The sequence below is a fragment of the Lagopus muta genome, chromosome 16 (assembly GCF_023343835.1).
Source record: "Lagopus muta isolate bLagMut1 chromosome 16, bLagMut1 primary, whole genome shotgun sequence".
Lineage (NCBI taxonomy): Eukaryota > Metazoa > Chordata > Aves > Galliformes > Phasianidae > Lagopus > Lagopus muta.
In genome coordinates this window covers 11,362,346-11,385,773 of record NC_064448.1, presented here as the reverse complement: position 1 = coordinate 11,385,773, position 23,428 = coordinate 11,362,346, and the positions used below count along the sequence as shown (strand labels likewise).

At 44.2% G+C, this 23,428-nt stretch overlaps 1 long non-coding RNA gene across 2 annotated transcripts in view; it reads left to right on the top strand.

Annotated features, from left to right (window-relative positions):
* Nucleotides 1-22,529, top strand: part of LOC125701308 (uncharacterized) — a 74,520-nt gene extending 51,991 nt beyond the window's left edge. The window contains exons 1-3 of one of the 2 annotated variants that reach the window (XR_007380203.1): nt 16,326-16,398; nt 16,945-17,066; nt 22,427-22,529. This is a non-coding gene — a long non-coding RNA (uncharacterized LOC125701308). Of the gene's footprint in view, nt 1-16,325; nt 16,399-16,944; nt 17,067-22,426 lie in introns of those variants that run through there. The other variant, XR_007380202.1, reaches the window with a different exon arrangement.
* The last annotated feature ends 899 nt before the right edge of the window (nt 22,530-23,428 follow it).

The window sequence follows — 23,428 nt, the reverse complement described above, 5'->3', positions numbered from 1 at the left end:
GAACTCAGACCTTCACTGCTCGTTGCTGAAAATATTTTAGAAAGAGAATATTTAAATTTTACATAAAACATTCACAAAAACCCAAGGTCTTCATTCTTACATTTACTCATTGGCATTTACTATTATCTCCTATCTTCTTCCACTTGTGTTTCCTTTCCTTATCTTATGCTTATCCTAAAAGTACCTAATATCTAAACTGATTTTGTTTTGGTCATATCTAGATGAGAACAGTTCAGTCTCAGAAGATGAGCTGTCAGTTCATTATCTGTCTCCTTAATTGGGCTTATTTGGAGTTGGAAAGCCAAATAGTCCACTGGCAGAAACTGTTGACACTAGAGGAGCATGTGGCCATCAAAATCATGTACTTTTTATTGCTGTATGTTATTTATTAGCTCGCATAGCACTTTTAATTAAATGTCACTGCACAGTGATGTATATCCATTAATTTTGCATTAATGCACACCCCATCAAATGCATTCTAGAGTCTGGCACTGGGATTTGGGGCTGTTTTCTTTCAGATACCAACTTGCTCTGACCTTAGGTGTATCTGTGAGAAAGTGGGTTGATGCTTCCTGCCCCAAATGACGCACAGCAGCATCTGGAGATCTATTGGAGAAATCGCAGTACAAAAACAATATTTAAATCTAGATGGAGTTGTTTGATAACCTTTGGCATCCTGGATGCTGAACGCTTTCCCAAATAAAGACTAAACATGTGTAAGGGAGGACAAAAAGGTCTGCAAATATTTGCTTATGCTTTTAGAAGCTCTCCGGACACATTTGCAGAGCAAAGTGCCAGCAGAAGGGCTGGCAGAGCATAGCAGCACAGAGCAGGATCCCAACTATTGGAAAGGGATTTTGTTGCATGATGAGGGTGCAACCCTGCCTCTCCCAGGTTTGCTTCCTTTTTGCAGGCATCAAGACAGGCCAGGTTTGCTCTGTGGAGCTGCTCACGTCAAAAAATAAAGTGAAATTCCTGGACAGCTATTCTGTGGCTGGAGAATTTCAAATGTGCTATGTTCATGTCCAAGAAGGGGCTGGAGGAAGAGTCCCGTGTGGGCAGAGAGCTGGGGACATTTGGATGGAAGGTGAGCAGTGGGGCAATAAATGGCTGTTGTAAGTTCATTGACATTTGTGCTAGCTCGACTGGCTGCGTGCTTATGGACTGTCTGCTTGCCTAATGGAAAATAAGTATTTATTTCACTTTTGTTTATGGTCAGTATCTCCTAAGATTCGTTTTCTGGCTGCTGTGCGTTACTCTATGCTATGTTGTTTGGATGTTGAAGTAATGAGGTAGTAATTCACCCTCTTGAAATACAGCTCAAAATCCTGGTCCTCCTGAGCACCATGCTCAGATACCACAAACCCTCAAGGGGCTGGGACTTCATCCCCGCTACTGAGTATCTTATCCTTATTGAACCTGGAAAGCTTTCTAATAAAGATGTGCATCTGAATCAGCCATCAGGCAGTCAGAATGGTCTTTTGGGTCTGGTCTGGCATCACATCGAGCTGAAGGAGAGGGCTTGGGGTGTCCCAGCATCTTCTGAGCTGCAGTGCAGGAGGCACAGCAGCCTGTGGGGAAGGTGCTCCAGCCCCACAGTTTGTCAGACCTGCTGGAGGCAGCGATTTATACCAACCGAGGATCCAATCTGTGCAGTCTGGTTGAACTTTGATTTCTGCTTGGATTCTGTTAGCGCTCCGTGAGCATTTCTTTGACAGGAGAAATTTTTCACTATCTTTAGAAAAAAAGCAAAAAAAAAAAAAAAAAAAAAAAAAAAAAAAGCAGCTGCATTTTGGGTGAAGCTGCCGCTTTCAGTACATCTGCACACCCGCACTGTGCACTGCCAGGCATGCACAGAGCCTCATTTTGCATAATTACATTGGTTTTTAACCATGGCAATATATTCAGATCTTCAGACACCCGGCTGTCAGATCCAGCTCTCTGCCACCCTGCAGGAAAAGCAACTACATCTGTGCAAAGGCACTGGTGAAGAGCTCAAAGGTGCCTCCACGCAAGGAGTGGATGCAGCGCTTGGGGTGACCATGGCAAAGGGGGAAGCCACCCAAACTGGCTGCCAAAGTAAACCTCGGGTGGTCAGGAATAATTGAAAAGTACATCCAGCAAAGGAAAAGGAGCTTTAAGGAGTGAGTTGATCCCTTGTCTTTCAGTCTGTGGTGGTGGATCTGCTTGTTGAGCTTCCTCAGCCTTCAGTGCCAAAGTTCTTTGTCTAAGCAAAGAAGAGGAGAAGCTCTGCAGATAAATGGAGGGGTGAAAAAAATAAATAAATAAAACAAAAGCAGCCAGTTACTACTTCTGTACCCAGCTTCTTTCCCATGCCATCCAGAATGCAATGATTCTCCCAAGCTTTCTCCCTTATGCCCACTCGGGCCAAGCAATGGACAGTTTGATCCCCTGCTCTCGGCATCACTTTTAACAAAGACCATTTCCAAAGGAGCATTCCTGCCCAACAGCAATTACAATTTCAAATGAGTATCTGCTTGTTGTTGGATCCTGGTGTACTTGATTGAATTTCCATGTGGTTCCCTGCAGACCGGCTGAGGACGTGTGTGGCTGAGACCTGTCAGGGCTGATGCAGGGAGGACTGATCCTGCTCCAGGGCAGGAAAATAAACGAGGCAATCTCATGAGACCCCTCAGGCCCTGAGCTCCCAGTGTGCAGGAGTCACACACATGCCTTTCTCTTTGTATTTAACAATATTGAAGAAAAAGCCCTGTCCTATGACAGTGAAATGGCACTGCTACGAAGATGAGAAAGCATCCTTCTTTTGTAGAAATTAAATAGAAAAATGCATCTGTCTGCTGTTCAGAGTTTTAATGGACAGTGGAAGATAGTCTTCTTTCTTTCCTCATGTGGTCCAAGAGCTGAAGTCACCAAAATGAGAAACTTCAGAAAGTTAAAGGATGGGAAAAGATTTTGCTGGTTTTTCCTTTTTTTCCCTTTTTTTTTCTTTGTTTTCTTTCTTTTTTTTTTTTTTTTTTTTTTGTTAAACGCCATTGGGGTACAATGGAAATTAAGAACCATAATGCTGTCTTTCTCTCTCATCTCCATTCAAAAAAAACCCCACAAACAAACACAAAATAAAACATTCAGGGACAGAGCCAAAGTATGATCTTGATTAATGCATCCAGATGTAATGCTGAAGTGAATCTCATGCTATAAATACAACAGTTTCAGGCTCCCACTTGTGCAAGAGAGATAAAAATCTAACATGGGCTCCAAAATTTCTCAAGCACCTTCCAAAGCTCAGTCAGGCCCACATGCAAAGTCCAAAATAAACTGAATTTACTGGAAAATCCCCAGGATTATGTCTAGAGCGATTCCAAGACTTTTCTGCTTTCCAATTCAAATGAGCCCTATTACACATCAGGAATGTCTGGAGGAGAAATACAGCCTGTTTCATAAAGCCTTATTATATATTTTAATGCACACAATGTAAACATGAACATGTCTCCTGGATATTTTGTTGCTTCAGTTTTATAATTCTGCACGCTCCTTGCTTACTTACGAAAAAGTCTTCAGATAAAAAACCAAACCAAAACAAAGCACTTTTGTGATATTTATTTTTCTGCACAAAGGCTACAGCTGCCAATCCCAGCTGTGCTTCATGGGCATGTTTCAGTCATTCAGTTCACTTTGATCTGATGGAGGTGTAACAAATTGGGATGAGTCAAGTGGTGCCATTCAAGAAACAGACTCCAAACCCAGGTGATGATAACCTTGCAGCAGGCACTCATCCACCCCCAATACATTGACGATTAAGAGAATCCTTAGGCTTCTTTTCCATCACCAGTGAACACCCAAAAGTTGCATATGTCCTTGCACTGCCCTGCATCACAGATGACCCTACAGACAACCTCTGCTGCTCTACTCCACCCCACAGTGCCTGTCTGAGAAGGGCCACCTATTGCTAAAGGCTCAGATAAGGATCTTCACACCAGATCCATATTGAAAACAGGCTACAGAAGCCTGCTTTTGCAGGTTGGATGGAGCAGGTCTGGTCAGGCTTCTCATGTTGCCTCCATCTCTGTCTGCAACTACCTTTGCTGTGTCCTTCACAGCATGGCAAAAACCAGGTCCACACATGGAAAAAGCTATGGGGTTGGTGAGGACCTGTAGCACGTGGTTTAAAGAAAGAAAGAGTTTCAAATTCTTCCACAGGAGTGGATAAAGATACAAAGAACAAAATCCAAGCAGGTTTGCTCATATCAAGGAATCCTGCAGCATAATCCCACATCAGTCTGAGCCAAAAGGTCAGGTTGGCTCTTTCCACAGTGAGTTGACATCAAGGTAGTGGTGCCCATACACCACCTTCATCTGAAAGAATGAAAAGAAACAAAGAACAGAAGAAATCCTGTTTACAATGTCTGTGCCTCAGGGACCCAATTCCTTCTTTGTACGACACCCAGAAAAACTTTCAACCTTCAGAGAGATACCAGAAACAAAATACATGTTCTTCAAGCACTAAGATAGTGGAAGATAGTGGCAGAAGGACATGCAGGTAAGTGAGCACAGCTGTCACTGCATGCACCCACAAGCCCTCATCACCCTGAAGAACCTTGGCTGAGCCCCAGGGCTGTGTTTAAACTCAGGTCCTTCTGTTGAGCGGGGCTGTGGTTGTGTTGTATCCATCTTTGCTCCTTGCTGCCTCCATTGTGTCTGCTAAGGGTGGCCTTGGCACTTTCTTACCCCATGGGCTTGCCCGGTGGTGGCTGGGCCAGGCAGGGGATGGTACTGTTCCCTGGGTTCCAGTTGGGAAAGTGTCATTTTGGCCAAAATACAATAAGGTTGTTAACTCATTTCTGGCACTGAGCTGAGCACAAGATGCTTCTGCTATGCTTTGGTATCACTGAAGGCTGGTGACCTTTTAATATGTTCTCTTTTATTAGCAGTCATTGCTCAGACAACTTCTTAAACGTGAAATAATACCTTTTTCTTTCAGGAGCAGAAAGGTACAGAACGAGGGCATTCAAACATCTGTTTCATTTTGCATTTTCAATTCTAGCTCAGATAATGGGAGCTTTCACATAGGAAAGAAAAACCAGCAAGAGTCCCCATTATTTACCAATCTACAGAGGTATAAATCACAGAGCTGATAAAGCCTGTGTGATTTGGGTTTTATGGGTTATTAGTGCAACTGGCTTGTGAAGCTCTTTTTTAACATGCAAATGGCAGTGCTTTATTTATTGTGGGTGGGATTGATTACCCTCTGGAGGGGTCCCCATTGAACCTAGCATTACTTGCATGGGTCATGAGAGGAGGGGTGTGATTTCTTTAGTCCCATAAAGCCCTTCTTTAAGGCTTAGCTTCGTGTTCTCTGCTGCTGAGCTCCCTAGCAGGCTGATAGCTACTGTGGCACTAACAGCTTCAGTAGGAGGTAAAGGGCTTGCGGAGCTGGGAAAGCTAAATATCACTGTCCGTGCGCCTGCTCAGTTGTACTGAAGCTGGTGCTACAGGCAGTGCTGCTCAGATTGTGATTTGTAAGGGGGGTTCAGTGGATGTTGGCATTGTAAAGCATTACTCTTCTAAGAAGCAAGGATTTCTTTTGCTCCCTTTCAAGCTCTTTGAGCAAGCTGAAGTCCTGCAGCATGTAGTCTTTCCCTTTGCTTTTGGGAACCACTGGGTTTGCCCCTAGCCAGAGGGTTCCCAAGATGTGCAGACGCAGCACGGTGCAGTTGGTCAGTGAGAAGCAGGGCTGATCTCCCTACCTGCAGACGAGCTAGTCATGCTAATTACCTGCATGTTATTTCAGGATGCTCCTGTCTCAACGAGAAGTTTAGTCATCCTACTGTGATTAAGAGTTCCTCTCCTTAATGAGGTTAGTGGTTTCAAGGATGGTCATATCGACCTCAATAAAAGTACTTATTTGCTCTAAGGATTCCCATACAGGAACTTGTAAAAAGGTTAGTTTTTACTTGACTGACAACAAGAGGTTCGTGTATCCATGCTGAGATTGCACCTGGGAAATTGCTGGTTAGGAAAGTACTGGAAAGGCTCTGGCTAGGGTTTTCATTTTGCTCTTTCGGCTTGATATGATACAGAACATTGGATGTTCCTGAATCTGTCATAGGAATGTACCATACACACCTGAAACTACCTGAAGCAGCATATATATGGCGTAAGATCCCTAAGCAATTACTTAATAAATCTGCAACTGTTGAGCATATGGATTTTCTTGTGTTCTTCTAGAAAGAGATATATTGAGCAGCTTCCAAAGTCCATTCTGTGAAATCTGCCTTACTGTAGAAAGCGGATCTAAAGAGAACTTTGTCAGTAATGTCTTCTGCAGTGGATTTCCACTGATGATGCTTTAAGGCCTTCAGAAATAAATTTTTCAGATGAGAAGATAAGTTATAAGAGCAGTGAGAGGGGCAGGAAGGATGCTGCAGGCGAGGGAAGAGCAAGGGTTTGTCTGCCGGTTCTGCTGCAGCTTTGATGCTTTTCACTTCCTCGCGAGGGGAATGACAGGGGCTGCAAATATATTCATTTTCTTCCTGCAATAAATCTCACTGGACAAACTGTTGTCAGGAAAAAAACCAACAAAACAGACCTGCTGTTTTCCAGATGGGGAAGCAGCTCTGTGACATGAGCCTTGCTCTGAGAATAATGCGGGGATTATATTTATTTTCTTGGTGAGGAGGTGGCCATTCACTGCACATGGAGGTGGCAATACCCCGCTGAGTGACAGCAGAGCTGCACAGGCTGGTGATGGAGCAAAGTGGGCAGCAAAACTGAGGGCACTGGGGGCATCAAGTTGTCAAATAATTGCACTGCTGGAATGTTGCGTAGCAACAACTGAGATCCTGTGTGGTTTTATAGTCAGAGCGTGGGCTTCATAGAAGCCTCATCTGCCATACAGATGGCGAAGAGTCACATCCAGAAACATGAAGTGAGCACATCGTATCCAAACACAGCCAGTGGACTGGCTTCCTGTCGTCTTCTCTATTGGCAGCCAATATTTTCAATTTGTTGCTCTTAAAAGCCTGTCCTGATGAAGGTGCTAAACACAGTCCTACAAAGCTGATGCATTTTTCCTACCCAGTTTGGCCAAGGGATGTCTTCCTACACATCGCTGCCATCCCAGAACAGTCTTTGGCAGACCCATGGTTCTCCTGAAGCATGCAGTGCAGGTTGACAGGACCACACCAGCACTGTCTTCTTTGTTTTTCACAAGGATTTCCTTCTGCCTTTTCCTGTAGCCTGTGTCTTGTAGGAATCTCTTCTGCCAGCAAAGCACTGTGCCCAGTGATTAGTAAAAATGTTCACCACTGAATTCTTTAAGTCTAAAGCAGCAGTGCAAAAGTTCCTGTGCCGCGCTCGTGTTCCTGCACCACCAAGCCCTCCATCCCATGTTTGCTACAGCAAATATTGAATGGTTTGAGTACATGTGGCTCTGCTTTTGCCACAAAGCATCTTGCTGGCTGGCTTCAAATTGTATGGGTTCAAAAAAGGCATTTCCTACGGCCTCTCCTGCACTGCAATTAGAAAGGCAAGATCAGAGAAACACCAAGAATTCCTCTCTTTCCAGTGATTTGTTAGGGTTCTAACTATGTCAGCTGGAGATGGCTTCTGTGCAACCTGGAACTACTCCGGTACTCATAAATAAATAAGTTATAAAATCACCAGCTTGAAGACACAGCATGTTACTGTGTTGGAAACAGCTTTCTGATTCCTATGTGAAGGTCAAAAAGGAAAGCTCAGCCCTCAGCCCCTGCCAAGTGAACACTGACAGCCCTGGCAATGAAAGCTCAGCTCGGGCACCATCAGCTTGGTCTGTGTCATGCATGCATAGAGTGGGTGAGAAGCCTGCAATGGGCTCCTTCTGGGATCTCTCTGCCCATCCTGCGCCCGTTGCGAATCTCCTTTGTGTTGGGTGGTGTGAAATTTGTGCCAGGCCAGGCAAAGCCACACAGACATTTTCAGTCTTCCTAACAGAAATCGGAGGATGCTGAAATACTTCATCTCCCTTAATGCAAGAACCTTCTAATTTCCAGCCTAAACTTACTCTTTGCCCTGGGGCCATAATTTTTCATTTGTTCTTTTGTCACTGTTATATTTTATATCTGTGATGAGGACAAATTGGGGATTTAATTAGCATTGCTAGGAAGCTTTGCACTGCGTACAAATGGAAAAACTTGCAATAATCACAATATGGTTACTGCTTTCATATGATTAGCTGAAATTACATTGATTTTCCTCTTCCCATATTTCACATAAAAGCATCTTTTTATCAGCAGTATACACAAATGTTACCCTATGGGGGGCTGCTGTAGTTGCTCTAGATTTTAAGAAACCACTATAGCTTGTTTGTAAATATGTCCCATAATTTATAGTGCTATTACTCCTTTTGTGACAGCTTGGAAAGCAAACAGCTGAGGAAGACCTGGAGATGTGTAAAACTACAGGAGAGAGGGAGGGGATGGATAGAGGTTGACTGCTCACCAATTCCCCTGGTACAGGAATTAGAGGCTTCACAGGAAGCCAGGAGAAGCCAAAGCAAATCCAAAACAGGAGCTAAAAGGTGAATCTTCCTACCCTGATCTGCAGCAGCCTGGCTCTGGCTGGCACTAAGGTCCCCTTCCACGTATGCAGTGAGCACCTTCAGTTTATCACACACATTTCCTCTGATGCCATTCATGTATGTAACTCGTGTAAATGAAAGTAAAGCCCTGAGGTTAAGAAGTGTTTTAAAGCCAGAAAACTTATGGAGGCGGACAGGAGAAGAGCATGAAAGCATCTCCATTGATTTCAGTTGCAGGCAGCTTTGTCAAAGTACCCAGTTTACAGGTTTAGGTAAATCATCCCAGCAGTGTGAATCATTGCAGCTGTATCTATTGGAATTCCAACTAAAGGGGATTCTCTTCTCTTTGACTACTTATGAGCATTATAAAAGAACCAAGGAAGGGTTGTTTGTGCTATCTCGGTGAAATAAAACGAAGTTTAGTGTAGGTTGACTCTTCCTATGAACATGTCTTTGCTCCCACTTTTTTTTTTCCTACTGAATAATGTTGATTTTATCATGCCAGAACATCACTCTTCTTCCCAGGCTCTGCCTGTCCCACCTCCACCTGCTGTCCTTTACCCAATGCTCACTGATGTTACTTTGAATTGGAGCAGAAAGTTCAGAAGAATTCAAAGAGAAGTGTTGATTCTCCACCAAACATATGAAGAGAGGTGGAACTGGTGCTCCTTGGCCTGTCTGTCTATTTGATGCTCAATATAGGAAAAAGGAAGGAAAAGCAAACTTCTCTGAGGGGTTTCTCCAACCTACTCACTGCTTGGCTTCCCTTGCTAGATCTTCTCTGAAGCAGTGGATGCAGGGAGCTAACACTGTGTTTTACTCTCAGAGTAAATGAATGTATTTCTGCAGGTGGTTTCACACCGGCGCAGTCTTGTTGGCTTCTTCTGGAAACTGGGATTGAGCTCAGCTCCAGCTCTGATTGTGTAAATATAGAAATAGAGCTTTGGTTCAAATGCATCTGAGCCTTTACCATTTCATAGACCACTTTGGAGGTCTGTTTAATGCTCCAAAGCACAGCGCCAACCCCACTGTAAAGCATGTGGTTAAGAACTATTAGTAAAAAACAGTCTTTATTTTCTCTGTGTTCCATATATGTGTTTTCTGAAGGACTGCAAGGACTGCTGGGGTGGGGTGTAGGATGGAGAACTGGAATGAATTCATATATCTCCATCATGGATCGGGGCAATGAAGGGATGGTGATGGGTGGGGGCTCTGGGTGGGTGAGGAAATGACTCCTCCACTCTTTGCTGGCCTTTCGGGGAAATTCGGATGTTTGAAAATGATGAAGTCCAATTCTGGAAGTTCTGTTCACATGGAATAGATTGAGAATTGTTTCTAAGAAATCCTCCAGGAATCCAGAGATGAAGCAGGCAGGTGGGATGTTCTATGGGAGTTTTACGGGTTCGGTTCATGAGGTATCCATCTGCTCAGTAAGTGCTGAAAATTCTGAATTTCATCACACAGCTGCAGCCAGGAAGGAGATCTGCTGCCCAAAATACTAGATTTAGCCCTGATGTGTACAATATATTTTATATCCCATAGAACTATTCACACCTTCAGACAGTTCTCCCTGCGCCTAGCTATCGGACAGCTCAAATACATGCTAAGGCCACAATACACTGTAAGGATGGCTCAGCACTTCCCATTTTAAGGCCTTTTTTGCTACTTCTAACTGAAATTTTCTGCATTGGGAACCTGTTTCAGTCTGAATGCTTTTCAAAAGGTCTCAGCAGAAGTGGGTGAGCAGTATGGCACTGGGAAATGTTGTATTTTACAAGTGTTAAGGGTGACTTCTGCTGTTGGAAGGAGAGCTGTGTGTTCTCATCTGAGGTTTCAGGTGTCACAGCTGCATCCACTTGTCCTAGAGCATGGTTCGGAGAGGTGGAAGTTTTCACATTGAGAGAAATGGACTGTGGAGGCAGGAGGTACATTTAAGTAGTTCCATTGGGATGAATCCAGAAAGCCAGATGAGGCTCCTTCTGATCAGTAAATGTGTTTTAACTGGCTTCAGCAAACCCAGATGTACATCCAAGGAGTTATGCTTCCCTAGAGTAAACTCTCCTGATGTGAGCTTCCACTCTGTAAGCGTGGTTTAGCTACAGGACCTTCTTAGTGAGCACACCTGCTCTGCAAATTAGTGCAGCATCACGTCTGCCTGCAAAGGTCTGGGAGGCAGTTAAAAAAAAAAGGAGGTTTAATTTCTGGCTTGCACAGTGCCAACAAAATGAATACAAGTTATGGTTTGCAGCTACCTAATAGACCAACACTGCTATCCCCATGCAATGGGCTGGCTCTACATTGCAGTGTTTTGCAGGGAAGAGAGGTGCCAGGAGGGAGAGCTGAGCCAGGATCTGACTCTTAGGGACCCTGCAGCCTTTTGCATATGAGCTCACTCTGCATTGACCTTACCCATGTGCTGTTACATGCTTTTTTTTTCTAAAGGAAAAGCAAATCTCAAATAATAAACCATCTTATGTTGCTACCAAAACTTCCACCAGCTCTCAAATTGTGTACCTAAAGATGAGTTTCTCACTGATCTCATTGCTCTGACCACAGTCTTGGTGGCATCTCAGTAGCTTCTGTGCCAGCTGGACCTCCACCAGACCATAGCAAAGTCTCTATGTGTGATGCCATATCTCAGCCCATCAGCATCTCAAGGCTGCCCTGTGTTCCCTTTGCTCCCACCACCCTCCTCAGCACCAGTGCTGTGAGCAATCACAAGAGGATGGAGAGGAAGGGTGCCCCATGGAGCTTTTCCTTCTGCCATCCCTTCCCAGTTGTGCTCCTGCCCACACGCCAGCACTCCCGTGTCACTGTTTACTACTCAGGCAGTGACAGGGAAAGTATTTTTCTCCTCCCATGCTACAATTGCCGACAGTTAGCCTTCAGAAACATAATGACCAGCCAGTGTGAAACTGTTAAAATTACCTCATAAATAACTCTTAATGCACAGAGAACTGGGAGTTGTGGCTCATAGATAAATTACTCGCTGCCATTACGGAGCATTAAACCATGGCTAATATGGAGGTCTCCATAGGGGTTTCATTAAACACCAGAGGTTTTCCATAGATTTAACCATTGGGGAGCTGCACAGCTCTCGCTAACTGTCAGCTCTATCATGTTAGAGATAATGCACTTCTGCACAGGAGAACCAGGGATACTAATGGACAGCAAAGTGCCTCCATGCGAAAAAAAAAAACAAAAAAATCCCAATGTTGTTAACACTCTGTGGCAGAATGCTGCTTGCAGCAAGCTATGAGTTGTCTGAATTGTTTTGGAAGTTGTTTCCTTTTGCATGAAGATGTTAAGGAAGTGTGATAGGAATTGCCTTCTTCCAGCCAAGGTCATAGAATTATAGAATCACAGAATGGCCTGGGTTGAAAAGGACCACAGTGATCATCTGGTTCCAAACCCCCTGCTATGTGCAGGGTCACCAACCACCAGAACAGACTGCCCAGAGCCACATCCAGCCTGGCCTTGAATGCCTTCAGGGATGGGGCATCCACAACCTCCTTGGGCAACAGGAGTAGCAGCTCAGGCTGCCCTGCCAGCCACAGCCATTTCCAGGTATCTGCAGCTGGCTGGGCTGGGAGAGACGCACTGCAATTGTTCATTGGCTGCCTGTGACAGATCAGAGCGACCATGGGCATGTCTACCTGTGCCACCATCACAGCTGACACTGCCCGGTGTAGGTACCCTCTGACAGGACACATCCTCATCTACATCTGCATGGCCAAACACTGACACTGGGCTGCTTCCACCCAGCCATGGTCACTGAACAGTGTTAGGAAGACCCAGGCTCTCCATGATCAAGGGAGCTGAGAACTGGACTCATGCATGGTCATGCTTACCCCTCAAGCTCCCTCAGCTGTGTTGTGGTGATGCTGCTGCTCCTCACACCATGCAGCTTCCAGCATGCAAAAGGTCCTGTGCACTTGTGCTTGCAGAGCACGGATGGCCTTCTGCAGCAAAGGCCAGAAGAACAGATGGTTCCTACCAGCTGAGATCTTGGGAGACTTAATGGCCACCATGAACGTATTTATAGCTTCTTCTTGTAAGAAACTTCCGGAATTACCACTAATACAAACTGTATGTCTGAACTGTGTTTTTCCATTCATATCACCTTTTCTATTGCTGCTACACTATAGATAATTTTAATATGAAAATATTGCAATCTTTAAATCACTATTTTTTAATATGTTCAGTATTAGTGTTGTGTCAAAGATATGTCCTCTTTGTCATTCTAGTGAAATCGTTCTTAGTCTCAAAGCTATTGTTGCTGTCATTCACATTGTAATTAATGTGACCACACCACTGGCAATTCTACTGACACTAATTAGAGGTGTGAACAGGAATTCACATGCAGCAACATTCCCCATTGGGTCTCCATTTCTCTCATTCCAACCCACTGTTTCAGCTGAACAGTGGATGGACAACAGCAAAGCACATGAGCGAGAACTCATTGTAGCACATGAGCACTGCATCCATGGGAAAGCTGTAGCTTTTCTCTGTGAAATGGGCACCTGATGGTTTTGTGGGCTGACCAATTCTCTGTGCACTGTTTAGACAGCAGTGTGGTTGCCAGCACAGCCCAGTTGGCATCCAGCCATACCTGGCTTTCTGCATGTGCATAGGAGGACTGCCAAACAAGTGAGCCTTGGTTGTTTGGAAGTTGTGCACAAGGTCAGTTATGGCTAGGAATACTGGTGCTACACTGGATGAGTGCAAACCATTGCCATCTATTTACAGATAGAATCACAGAATCATTAAGATGGGAAAAGACATTAAGATCACTAAGTCCGACCCCAACACATCCCATCATGCCCACTGACCCCATCCCTCAGTTCCACATCTCCACACATCTGGAGCACTTCCAGGAATGGTGACTCCACCACCTCCCTGGGCAGCTGTGCCACTGCATCACCACTCTTGGGGTGGTTCTTGGGGCAGGGTGGGTGTGCTATTGGGGCACACTCGTCCTGGTGTGCTGCTGTCCTGGCGAGGAGCTGGCTGAGACATGCCCTGTCAGAAAGGGCTGGGAACTACAACAGAAAAGGAAGAATTAGGATAAGACATAGCTGAGCAGTGCTTATGAGTTTCATAGTTTAAGCATTCCTCCCTCTGGTATAACCAATTCATTTCATTTTCTTGAGAAACACAGCTTCTGGCATTTGGAGACTGAATTAGGTGATGTGATTACTCCTTTAAACCGAAATCAGATGCTAATCCTTCAGGCACCCTGATCTTTCTGGCTTCTCTTCCATTCATTTCTCCACGTACAAATTTAAAAGGTGAACTACTATTACTGAAATCGTTTTAAAAACTCCACTTCTTTTCCTGACCCCCATTTTTGCCTCAGTGGGATAGAAATGATGTCCACTGTGTCTCCAGCAAACCCTGCTCCTTCCAATAAAAAAACCCATCTGAGATCTGAAGGGAGAAGATAGAGGTAAAAAGAATTAACTGTTCCACCGAGTGATCAAGTATTTTAATCCTAACCTGCAGCTGGGCTGTACTTAGCTGGTAGGAGGAGAACATCATGTGGTTTATCCAGTCCCACAGCTCCTGCTGAGCCCTATCTGAGTTCTCATCCTCTGGGTTCGTCCTCTGCACTGCAGTGGGCAGGGTCTGGCCTGGCAATACTGCTTCTATGTGATTTTTGTTCTGCTGTGATGCAGTTATGTGTTAGGCAGGCAAAGAGAATGTATAGAAATACTGCAAGCCTTCCACAATGCTTTATTCTGATATCTGCATAACACGAGTCTGCCCTGGTATGGTTATTGCATCAAATAACTTCGGAACCAGCGTTCAGTGGCCAGTTATTTTAAAGTGCTCCCAGTATTGTTTGGTAGTGATAAAAAGGATAAATAGGGAAATGCACATATTCACCTCCACACGAAGGCCAAAATCACACGTGGCAGAGATAGCTAGAAACAATAAAGTCCAAGACTGAAGAAAGAAAGAGAAGGATAAAGCCTTATGGTTTAATATGAAGGAAAATATATGGCAGAATCTTTCATCTCTGACCGTGTTTGCTGCAAAGCAATAAGATACATTGGCTCTGAATGGAGAAGATAAGAGAGTGGGATAAAAACCAAGCTTCGGTACAGCAAACACGGGAGCTAAATTATTGCCTTGTTTTTATTATTACAGGCACAGAAATAGTGGGAAGATGGAACTGCAGGGAGAAACTGCAACTAGCCAGCTGGATGGGCTGCTAATACTCAGGTACACTTTTAAGAAGGGTGAATGTTGGAAATGTTTTCCTCTTGTAAAATCATTAGAATAATGCAGCCTGTGGATAGCTTGAATGCATTGAAACAATGGCTGTAGCTTGCAGATTGTTGTGGTTTAACCCAGCAGGCAGCTAAGCAGCACACCACTGCATGGGGGAAAGAATTGGAAAAAGATAAAATTCATGGGTTGAGATAAAAGTAGGACAGAAAAGGAAGGGAAAATAATTATAATAAGGAAAGAACACAAAACAAGCATTGTACAACACAAATGCTCCCTGCCATCCCACCAATGCCCAGGCAGTCCTTGAGCAGTGCCCCCTTCCTGGCTGGCTCCCCTGGTTCTATCATTCAGTGCAACACCAATGGCATGGGAGATCACTTAGACCAGTTTGGTTCAGCTGTCCTGGTTCCCCCCCCCAGCTCCTTGTGCACCCACAGGGCAGCACGAGATGCTGAAAAGTCCCTGACTTAGTGTGAGCACTGCTCAGCAACAGTTGAGACACCAGTGTGTTGTCAACATTATTCTCATCCAAAATCCAAAACTTGGCACCACCAACCACGTATCTCTATTTAACTCTATCCCCAGCCAAAACCAGGACACAGATTTGAATGAAAATCTTAGGAAAGAAGGGCCTCCTGAAGCAAACTTGTAGACCTGTGTGGAGTTTGGTGGTTTCTTTCTCCCAGTAATAGAATGATCTAAATAGAAATCAAGTTAGAACAAGTTTTCCCCATGCAGAAGTGTACTGGTGAGTTCCTAACTTTGCAAGCAGTCTCCCAAACAATTAGTCTGTTTTTTCAATATGCTCAGCAACTTCTGAAGCTGAATGTATATGGAGATATATGGGTCATTAATGTGAAAAGAGGCTAGTGTGAAAGGCGCCACATGAAAGTTGCTATCAAGCGGTTGCTTTGTCTCTATGGACATCCAGACAGCCCATGAAGCTTAAACAAGTGTAAAGGCAGCACTACTGGTCTTCTTGGGTCTCAAGTATCTCAAGTCTGAACTTCTATACCTTATCTACTATCATTAGTCTTCCTAAGATAAGGGCATGCTTCCCTTGCCTAGGACATGGGTTTCTGTTTGCCCATGTTAGATTTGGTTGCTGGAGGAAGAGGCAGGAACACAAGTTGGTGTGTCTATTTCCTGGCCACCCCGTAGGCTACTCGTTGCTCTTTGGCATCCAACAGATGTGCTTCATCCAGCTCTCAGAGCACCAGGGATGTTTGGACTCTCAGGCAAGCATTTTGGCTTTGACCCTCTTTTGGTATCAGGTCAGACGAGTCATTGGCTAATCCTTCTGTGCACAGTCCAGTCCAGTTTGGGGGATGTCTGGATCCTGAGGCACCATTCATCCATGCTGTTTATTTGCTTTTGACATGATTCTGTTGTTTCCATGCTGGTTGCCTGTATGGGAACGGCCTGAACCTCTGATTGACCACCTGAGGCAAGCTATGGTTCAGCCACAGGAGCACAGGTGAGGGCAGTTCAGCTGTGCTATTGGAAGGTGTGGAGCCTGGCTGCTCCTCTCCTAGATCCCAGTTAAGTGCTGACTGCTACTGAGGAAGGATCTCTTTCTGGAGATCACTCCTTGTGGAGTTTGCTGTCAGCCTGTGACACCGGTGAGCGTTTCCGTTTGTTTTGATTTTCTTTCCACTATGATAATCTGACTGCACCTAACCTCTGTACGCCTGTTGATTGTACAGCTATTGATTGTATGTTGCTAAAGAACACATTTTGCAGGGTCCCTGCTCTTGTGCTGGTCTCCCAGGTTCTTTCCTACAGGTTTCCATATTTATCATGGGAGACTGTAACATATTTAGACAAATTATGTCATAAGGAGCATGTAGAGGATTTTCCTGAAGGTCAGATTTCTCTATAGCTTGCTTTCCCTTATGCTATCAGTGCTATTAAAGACTTGGCCTCTCCAAGTGAGATTGCTCAAAGCAGTGTATAAGCACTGTAAGTCTGGATTGTATTGGAATAGTTGGATTAAAGCAGCATTTGCAGCACAGTTTGAGGGAAAAAAAGCTTTCAATGGACCAACCCCAGCCCATAAGGATGGGCCCTTCCTACATTTTGTGATAGCAAAGTGTATCACAACAGCCTGCCTGCTGCTGGGTGCCGGGGTGGGTTGGTCCCAACACTTGTGGCTGTCTCATTTCCAGGGGTGACTTCTCCATCTGCTCATGGTTCTCTTGCCTCAGTAATTTCTCCCATTTGGCCTTATGTCCGTGATCTGCAGTGACTCTTCTAGAGCAGATCTGCTGTTATGTAAAGGACGCCACAGGTGTGTGAAATGTTATCTGTGTTGTACTGAGGGATGTGGTTTAATTGGTGTATTGGCGATGGGTTAATTGTTGGGCCAGGTGATCTTTGCTGTCTTTTCCAACCTTTCTGATTCTGTGATTTGAATACTGAAACTATGGAATGTTTTAAAAGCACTTTTTTCCTGACAGATTTCCTCACTTACTGAGAGTATCACAGTTTCAAGCATTTCAGTTCCAAACCACTAGAGCTGAATGCATTTTTTTATGTGCAGTGATTTTTTTTATAAGACATCAAAATATTTAATTCCAGCTTCCTTTTTAAAAAAAGAAATTGTTCAAAAGTTAGTTCTTTTGAACTTCTCATTCAAGAAAAAAAGCTTTTAATTGTACATCACTTCAATGATATCAGATTCCTTCTTTAGCAAAACAGTTTTGTGAGGATGAGAAGGTTTAAATTTAAAGATCTTCTCGTTTGAAATTCTTTAATGAAAAAAAGAATATATCCTAGGGGTTCTATTTAAAACCTGCTGTTATGTGCATGAAAAAAAAAATTCCAGGGAAAAAGTGTCACAAACCAGAATGTGTTTTATTCACCTCTACATAAATTGCCAGTGCAACAATGCCCGTGAGAAGCAGGGAACTGCTGAGAATTTTTCAAACACTTCATTGTGCCAAGAAAACTGTGCACTCATCAGTTACTGCTGCCACAGCTCAACATTTCTTAAGTAGAGGTATTTAAACCTTTTGCAATAAAATCCAGAGCCAACAGAAATCACCTCATTTAATTCTGAATAGGAGGTGAAGTCTGAGTTCCCTGAGAGGTTAACAGAGATTCCTGTCCTTTGTGCACTGACATCCTCCGTGAAGACTTTAATGTCTTTTACAATAGTAGGGGTTGCCTTGGTGGATAGAGAGCCGAGAAACAAAAGAAGAAATGAAGCAGGTAGAACTGATGCTGAAAACCATTCACCTGGCTCTCCAATTTTGGGGGTATCATTCCGGATATGCAGATATGGGACTTCAGTCCATAACAGCTGGATGTACAAGGGCTTTCCTGGGAGCAGACTTTGATTTGGAGCATCAACGCAATGCGCTTACACACTGTTGTAAAGGTTACTCCTCAGATGCTTCTTCCCTCAAAGACTGGCACTGCTCATCTTGGCATCATGTTATATATATTGTTATATATATTGTTATATATACAGTGGAAGCATACATTCACGCTGCAGTTTTTTCTAACGCTTTAAATGTATGTTCATTCAAATAAGTTGCAGATGAACATTGTGAAGTTTGGGATGAAGGCAGAAGGAAGTTGGGTATCATGCCTTAATCACTCAGGGCTGTGCAGAAGGGAGCACGGGATGCATTGCTAGGAAAAAGTCCTGGCCAAGACTGCAGTAAATCTTAATGCTGGCTCTAGGTGTGACAAGTTGGTTTCTGAGTTTTACCTGGACTAAAAATACTCCCAGAGTAGGGGTGAACATCAATGGTAAATTGAAATTATTTTTAGCCAAAATCTGGTGTCTTGATATACCTCAGTTTCTACTTTCTCAGCACATTTTGCTCAATTTTATTAGGTCATTTAGCAAATAATTTTAATTTTCTGCTTAGATCTGAATTTCTGAAAGTAATGTACTGTTGTACAGTTAATGAGTCTGCTAATAAGCTCCAAGAAAATGTGATTTGCAAATCATTCCAGGACATAACTGTCACTCAGACCCTATGCCAATTAGCATAACCATTAGCAACTATCCCTAAGAGGTCCTTGAAATTTAAATGAGATTTCCTAAGATCCCTTTTACAAGGGAGGCTGAAGACTCTGCCTCATAGGGAAAATGCAACCTGGTGCATTAAAGACAAAATATGTCTGTAGATGTACATGCCCACCCGAACTGCAGAGCCGCAGCAGTCACTCAGTGCTTGTTGGCCATTACAGTGATAACAAAATGCAGTGACCAGAACCCCTTTGGGTGCAGGAGAATTTCATCTGACACAACCTGAATGCTTTGCTCCACTCTAGAGAGAGTTCTTTTGTCAAAGTCTGCCTTGTCTGATCTTTCTTACTCCAGCCTCCTACTTCCTTGGGTTTCCAGAACTAATTCTGTTGTAAGTTTTAGGACTAAACAGAGCTTTGAGGTATTGTTTAGGATGACAACCTGATGGAGCCCTTGCACAGCATTGCAGTGATGTGCTGCCAGGTTTATCAGGCAAACAGCACTGCAGGTGAGATGCAAAAGCTTTTGATGCACCAGAAGACTGCTTTAGCTTGGGGGCATAAAATAAAAAAGCATGGAATTCTAGACAACTTTAAAAACCCAGAAGAGCTATTAGCTTAATCTCTTCTCTTTTAATCTTGTTTTATCTCATTTATCAAATGAGAAATCCCCATGCTTGCACCTGATTTCTTCCAAATTGAGCAAGGTGATTCCAACAAGGCCTCCACAGCCAGCACCAGCTCATAGGGTGATGTCCCTGAGCCAACTCCTTTTGTCCCAACAACACCGCTGGGCAAGAAGCTCTGAAGGACCTGGTACACAATGGGGTCTTATAGGGAGCAGCTGAGGGAACTGGGATGGTTCAGTCTGGAGAAGAGGAGGCTGAGAGGCTTCATCACTCTCTAAATCTCCTGAAAGGAGGTTGTGGTGAGGTAGGGTCAGTTTCTTCTCCCAGGTAACAGCAATGGGATGAGAGGTAATGACCTCAAGTTGTGCCATTGGAGGTTCAGATTGCTATTAGGAAAAATTCCTTGTCAGAAAGAGTAGTGATGCAGTTTCACAGCTGCCCAGGGAGGCAGGGGAGTCACTGTCTGTGGAGGTGTTCCAGAACCTTGGAGATGTGGCACTGAGGAACACAGAGGGCATGGTGGGGTGGACTTGGTGATCCTAGAGATCTTTGTCAACTTTAATGATTCTACCTATCTATGACACAGGGAATCACCTTTGATGCAACACGTGCAGCCAAAAGTAGCTCTCTTCTGCTGATGTCTGTACGAATGTGATGGAGCACATCACACATGCACACAGTGTTGACACACTGCCAGGAAACAGCTATAGTACACCAAACACCAGAGCTCCACCTTGTTAAGGCACAGTCAATAGCAGGGCTCCTTACCTGATGAGGGCATCCAATGGAAATTTCTGTGGAAAGCCTTGGGGAGGGTCGTCTTTAAACCATTCCTGTTTCAGGGCTAATTCAGTAGCTATCATTTTCTCGGGTATGTTAGCTACTGATGGATGATCGTTTGCCACTTTTTCTTCTCTTGAAAGAAAAAGTCAAGGGCATATAAATCATATTTTCATGCAAGAGACCAGGTACAGATTTTTGTTATTTGCCTGTAATTGCCTTCTAGGTTTTTGTTAGACAAGAAAGGATATTAACAGGATTGCACAATTGCCAATTAGTTTTAAAGGTCTTTAGTTGCATTACTTATCTGGAATAATTTGTAATCTTCCTTTGACAAAGGCGGTCGAGGAACCCTTTTTGATTATAACACTAAATCAGGCTGCTAGAGCACATACAGATTAACATATACAAGGGATGTTACACACAACAGAAATTCAATTTAACAGATCTCACAGCTCCAGCCATACCCCAATCATATTTATACTCTTCTACGGACTTCTCTGCTTTAGCCTCTTATCCCTTATCTTCAAAGGTCTCAGCATGGGTTTATCACGTTTCCTCCTGCTCTTGCTCATACACAGCCTGCTCATTGCCCATCACTTTTCACCATGGTGTTCTTTGATCTTTCTGTGCTGATCCCATGTGATGCTGCTAGCTGCAGAGAGAAAGGTCACTGTGTTACCAGGAATATGGAAGAAGGCACTGAACACTCAGGTCCTTCCCCACCTCCTAGAGGTGTGATGAGGAAGCTGCCTTGCTCTTGATTTATCATTTCATGGCTGGAAGCTGCATGGGTAGAACAGCAGTTCAGAAAAGAACTGCAGAAAAGGCTCAGCATCCTGGGGAGAGGTGGCACTGGGGGGACTGGTGGGGCTATGCTGTAGATTGAGCAGAATAATAATAACTCAATTTCACTCTCTACAAGGAGGCTGAAAAGAGGTTGTGGTGAGGTCAGCCTCTGCTCCCAGGTAACAGAGATAGGATGAGAGGGAATGGCTCCAAGTTGAGCCAGGGGAGATTCAGGTTGAGTATTAGGAGAAATTTCTTCTCAGGAAGAGTGGTGATGCAGTGGCACAGCTGCCTGTGGAGTCACCACCCCTGGAGGTGTTCAAGAACTGTGAGATGTGGCACTTGGAGACGTGGTCAGTGGGCATGGTGGGGCTGAGCTGACAGTTAGACTAGATGATCTGATAGTTCTTTTCCATCCTTGATGATTCTATGATTCTATTCTGTGGTTCTAAGTTCAGACAGGGCACCAGATTTTAGCTCAAGGCCTTCCCAACACTGTAAGTTCTCAGACTTTGGGTGTTTATTGGCTTCCAGGCTTCCACCTCTGTTTTAAAGCATTAGAAAGGCAAATTAATATCTGAAAGGCAGAGTAATACCTGTAAGTTCTTCCTTTGGAAGAAGTATAATATTACTGCTCTTGCTCTAATACAAATAAGAACAATTTATTATTTTTGCCTTTGAGTACTGGAAAGTGAAAGGTTGAAGACTCCCTAAACAGAGTCAACTGATGCCCACTTATAGGAAGTAAAATCCTCATTAACAAATTGTTAATCTGCAAAACAGTAGTGGCTGAAATCAGTTCAGGAGGAACTGAAGTGCTCGTGCAGAAGGGACACGTTCCTATGATGGGACCTGCCTGGCTGGTTCCCAGCACTGCTGAGCTTTCTGTAGGCATCTCAGCAGGAATTGTTTCTGCCACATGAGATTGCTGTTTTCAGTGGAGGTTTTCTCCCCTTTATGGAGTGTAGATTGCATTAGCTTTCTATATAGTGTGGGAGACAGTTAATGCTGTATGAGCCCTATTCAGCCAGAGCTGCATCATGAAATGGAAGACAAGGAAACTAAGCAGCCAGAAGTGTCAGAGGGATTTAAGTCTGTGCCTTCTTCTCCCTCTCACTCCCATAAACCAGTGCTGGAGAGAACACTGATGTGACATTACTTCCATCTTTCATTTTCTTTCCCTCTGCTTTTCATCTATTTGTTCATAAGCTGGGAAAGATTTCTTTGCAGCACCTGTGAAGGTCACCCATCTGAATGCAATGTCACAGGGACTGAAGTCAGTTGTCACCTGTTCCATGCTGGAGCCATCAAACAAGCTGGTCAAAATGTGGGCAGCTGCTTGCGCACACACTGCTTGTGGCTGGGTTCTGATGGGGCAGGTTGGTGTCCAACCCAGTTTCTGGACCATGAGAAGTTTATGGGCTCATGTCTGCCTACCATGTCTCCCAAATGTGTTTTAATTTCACAGGTTTCACAGAAATTAGGCTGATTCATGAGCTCAACCCTCATAAGACACCCAGGAGCACCATGGTACACACCATGACTGCAGGAAAAGCTCTGGCCACAGTCATGCTTTGCAGACCCAAGCAGCTCTAAACACAATCTGCATGCCATAGGAAGCAGCCTTCATCACCTCACAAAGTTGCTTATTATGCCCTGTGCCTCACAGGATTTACTGTCACCTGGTCTGTGTGCAGTGCAGAGCGTTGACCTGGGAGTCATGAATCCACAGCTTCTATTCCTACCTCTGCCTCGGTGACAAGGTGGACTGATTTCCATCCAAGTGATTTAAATGAGCCACCGGGGAACCTTGATTTAAATCATCACTGTTTGCTTTTTACATTGGCGGGAGAGGCAGCTTTAATGATGTATGGCCCTACTGCTGTGGCTGAAATCTAAATTCCTGGAATATTCCCACTAGATAATCGCTAAAGTTCATGTATTTGCCTCTGGCTAGCAAGCTGCACAGGCAGGAGCCAGCTCTTGGCAGGGCTGGGTGGTTTGGAGCTTCTGCACTTGTGTTGGCAGCCTGAGATGGGCAGGGAGGTATGAGGCACCTCCGGGCTTCTGCAGAACAGAGGAGAGAAGGGATGGGACTCCAAGAGCTGGCAGGGCTGTGGGAGGAGCAGCGAGCTGCAGTGCGTTCAGACAGAAAGCAACCCAGGGCTTTTGGATCTCCAACAGGATCTGAAGGTATTCAGAGAAGAGCTCCAAGTCTGCGTGGATGGACAACTTATAGAGTAAATATGCCATGAACTTAATATGTATTTTCTTCATGGTAGTAATTGACTTTTTTTTTTTAGTAAACAGATGGTTGATAATCAAGCTGTCCTTTCTGTTTTCTGCTAACTAGAAAGATGCCATATACCTATGACCAACAGTGCTGGTACCTCTTTCCTCTCCTCTGTACTGATACCATCTAACAGGAAGAAAAAAGACCAACATTAATCACTGCATGATGAGTTCCAAA